The sequence below is a fragment of the Carcharhinus amblyrhynchos genome, chromosome 33, assembly GCF_965287045.1.
Source record: "Carcharhinus amblyrhynchos chromosome 33, sCarAmb.v2.hapA, whole genome shotgun sequence".
In the NCBI taxonomy this organism is placed as follows: Eukaryota; Metazoa; Chordata; class Chondrichthyes; order Carcharhiniformes; family Carcharhinidae; genus Carcharhinus; species Carcharhinus amblyrhynchos.
The window spans coordinates 2,835,957-2,840,461 of NC_137356.1; positions in this window are offsets into that span (position 1 = coordinate 2,835,957).

Below are 4,505 nucleotides of genomic sequence, written 5' to 3' on the forward strand. Positions count from 1 at the left end.
TGGTTGTGCTAATGGGACTGGTGCTTTTGTAGGTTGATGAGCCTAGTGATGTTTTTCTAAGGCAAGCTGGTAACAATGGGGAAACAGAGTGAAAAGGGTTTGAAAAGGAGGACATAAGGTGTGAACTTTACATTTACACTCTGAAAGGTAGGCTCACAAAATGAAGGTAATTAAGTTTGAGGTTAATTCAGATAAGGGAAGATGAAAAGGGACAAATTGTACGTTTGGAGATGATTGAACCAATACAATGGTAGCTACTTCTAACTGCAGCCACAGCAGGAATAACTGTTAATTCACAGGAAGCTGGGTGTGTGAAGAGAAGTGTTTGCCTTAAAGTCAGTTGTTTGCTTTACCTCAGAAGCAACCCCCCCTGGTGTGGTAACTATTACTGGATTCATGTTATAGCTTTTAAAAATCTATAAGAAATTGTGGAATGCTTGGGGAGAATTAGCTCTGAATGTAGTGAAATGAAGGTGTTTGGGATTGGGTAAAGTTAGAGATACTGTGTATAATGTTGGTCTCAGTTAAGGATACTTCTAGTTTATTTTATTGTTGTTCCTTTTATAGCATAATAAACTTTATTTAAAATGATCTCAGAACATTTGGGATATTATTCTCTGGACTTCAAACCTTTCCTCACATTATTTCAAATTGCAAAATACAGCTGAGGGCAAGGCAAGTTTTTCCCCTCTGTGATTTGAAATAACCCAGCGTTTATGTAGAGGTACTCTGCTGTAAGAACAAAAGTGAAACTAAAACTTGTCACATGGCACACTTCCTTGGAGTGACGCCATGCTGCAATCCCTTAAAGGCATATTACAACATTCCCCATGCTTGTTAAAGATATTTCCCCCCTCCAATGAAGTATAAATATTTATAACAGATGTTCATGTTTAGTTACCGTTACAACAGTAACTAAACCATTACCGTAGAAACAATGAATCTATGAGTCTCTAAAACTTACAGGTAATTTACTGGTATGCCCAAATATCATAATGTTAAGCTCTCCTGAACATATTTAATTTTGGTTGTATTTGGATCTCGTCGAGGACTATACAGAGGTTGAGCAGCTGGAATGGACCTATTTTGCCCTCAGTTCCAGCTCACTGCTACACCTTTGTTTGTAATGACTTCCTAGGAACTTGGTTACAAGCAAATCCTTGTCACCTCAGCTGATTGCCAGATACAGCTTACTGGATGTAAACATGTTATCCCAATTGTAAACTTAGCAATTTTTATCCAGATTTTTATCATGCCCTTTGATCATCTCCTCTTGCAGGTTTAACAGTTGCTCTCTAATTCCTGAGGGAGTAGAAATGGTAAGAGTAAGTAAATTTTTACACATTGATCTGCCCAAGCCTGAGTTCTGACAGTGATGGAATAAAGGTATTGCTCTCAGGTCTAACATTGTGACAATATGTAGATACTGCTCAGTTTGTCTACATTTGAGCTTTCGAGATATCACCTCAGGGGGACCAGTAGGGTACATACAACTTTTACTGATGCACCATAGAAAGCATTCTTTCTGGCTGTATCACAGCTTGGTATGGGCTCCTGCTCTACCCAAGATCACAAGAAACTACAAAAGGTCATGAATGTAGCCCAATCCATCACTCAAACCAGCCTCCCATTCATTGACTCTGTCTACACTTCCCGTTGCCTCGGCAGAGCAGCCAGCATAATTAAGGACCTCAAGCACCACGGACATTCTCTCTTCCACCTTCTTCCATTGGGAAAAGATACAAAAGTCTGAGGTCACGTACCAACCGACACAAGAACAGCTTCTTCCCTGCTGCTGTCAGACTTTTGAGCGGATCTACCTCGCATTAAGTTGATCTTTCTCTACACCCTAGCTATGATTGTAACATTACATTCTGCATTCTTGTTTCCTTTTTTATGAATGGTAGTCTTTGTCTGTATACACGTAAGAAACAATGCTTTTCACTGTATCCCAATACATGGGACAATAATAAATCAAATCAAATCAAAAATAGGTGTGGGGTTAAGGGGATAGGGTCTGGGTGGCATTGTTGTTGGCGTGGGCTCAATGGGCCAAATGATCTCTGTACTGTAGGGATTCTATGAAAATCAATCTGGGATCCTGATAGAAAATACATTTGATGTCATCAGGTAAGAGTCAGGTTTATCTAATTTCACAAAAAAACAGAAACTGCTGGAAAATCTCAGCAGGTCTGACAGCATCTGTAGGAAGAGAATAGAGCCAACGTTTCGAGTCTAGGTGACCCTTCATCATGCTCTTCCGGCAAAGGGTCACCCAGACTCGAAACATTGGCTCTATTCTCTCCCCACTGGCGTTCTCAGATCTGCTGAGATTTTCCAGCATTTTCTGTTTTTGCTTCAGATTTCAGCATCTGCAATAATTTGCGTTTGACTAATTTCACCCTCATCAGAAATAACAGGACACAGTAATAAATCATCGTGAGTAGGTGCAGGAAAAAGCGGATTGAATGCCGAACTATATCACTAGAGGACTATGACGTAAGGGAGTTTAAGTTATGCTACTGTTAAACCAAGCCAAGGATAGAGTTCACTCAGAGTAACAGGAACAAACCTAGGAACCATTACTTAGGGAAGGATTTATTTGCTTTAGAAGAAGGTGATGTCCATTTCCAGAAAGATGACTGCAAGAGTTAAATTACTAATTGTACTCCTGAGACTGTAGAGATTAAGAGTGATTGTTGAAATGTTTAATTTTAAACGGTTTGTGGAGTTAGATCACAGAACAGTCACGATCCTGTCAGGCAGCAACATCCTTCCCAAAGGACTAAAAAGTGGCTTCCTCCTGCTATTTGCTGACTGCCAGTCTGTATTCAGTGCACAAGGTGGCAATGTTCTCCATAAATGTAATGCTCCTGTGACACACACACACACAAAGCTACTGCTCCGAGCTGGGCTTACAATCTGGAACTTCTCCACACGCATTGGGAACTAGTCACCAGTAACAATGATTCAGCTGAGTTTACAGAAAATGTGAGGAATTCAATTATCTGCACCAATTACACAAGAAACCTTTAGTTATAGCAGTGTGCAAAGCTGCTGGGATACAACCATGCCCCATATGTCAGCAAGAAGTCCCCCTCTCTGCACTTCCAATACCTTATCAGCTACCAATTGCATTTAGTTTATTTATTAGTACCACACGTAGGCTTACATTAACACTGCAATGAAGTTACTATGAAAATTGCCTAGTCACAACACTCCAGCGCCTGTTCAGGTACACTGAGGGAGAATTTAGCACTTGCAATGTACCCTAACCAGCACATCTTTCAGACTGTGGGAGGAAATCTCAGGCTAAAGGGACAATCCTTTAAAACAGAGATGAGGAGGAATTTCTTCAGCCAGAGAGTGGTGAATCTGTAGAACTCTTTGCCGCAGAAGGCTGTGGAGGCCGGGTCATTGAGTGTCTTTAAGACAGAGATAAGTAGATTCTTGATTAATAAAGGGGATCGGGGTTATGGGGAAAAGGCAGTAGAATGGGGATGAGAAAAATATCAGCCATGATTGAATGACGGAGTAGATTCGATGGGCTGAATGGCCTAATTATGCTCCTATGTCTTATGGTCACCCACAGAAAACCCACGGAAGCATGGGGAGAACATGCAGACTTCGCGCAGACAGTGACCCAAACTGAGAATTGAACCCTGCACTGAGAGGCGGCTGTGCTAACTACTGTGCCACTTTGCAATAACCCAGACTGTTCTACCATTGGAAGGAGAGAAGATTCTTTGTTTTGCCAATGTTCACATACATATACTTTCATGTTACACGTCATAGCAAGCACATGAGTCTGAATGTCCAATTAATTTTGCAGGTGAGGTGAGGAGTGGGGTCATGGTGAGCTACTTTGAATTTCTTGCTCGCTGGATATGGTCAGGTCAGACTTTCACTCTGATCTTTGTAGAGGAATATCACATCACCAGTTTGATGCTGAGAAAAGTATTGGGACTGTGCTCAGAAGATGGACATAATGTTGGCACAGGAATAACCAGATAAACTCTAAGCCTCATCATCATAGAAGTTCTGCCCTAAGCTGGTAGTCAAAGAATCATCAAATCTACAATACAGAAGGAAGCCATTTGGCCCATCGAGTCTGCAACAACAATAATCCCACCCCAGGTCCATTCCCCGTAACCCCACATATTTATCCTCCTAATCCCACGACATTAAGGGGCAATTTATCAAGGCCAATTCACCTAACCCACACATCTTTGGACTGTGGGAGGAAACCAGAACACTGGAGGAAACCCATGCAGACATGGGGAGAATGTGCAAACTCCACAGTGACCCGAGTTTAGTTTTCCATGTCTCTCTATCCTGGGTCATTCTTCCCATTTAGAAGCACAGAATCCCTGCAGTGCAGGAAGAGGCAATTCTGCCCATCAAGCCCATCCTGACAACAATCCCACCCAGACCCTATCTCCGCGACCCCACATATTTACCCTGCTAATCCCCCTAACACTAAGGGGCAATTGAGCATGGCCGAT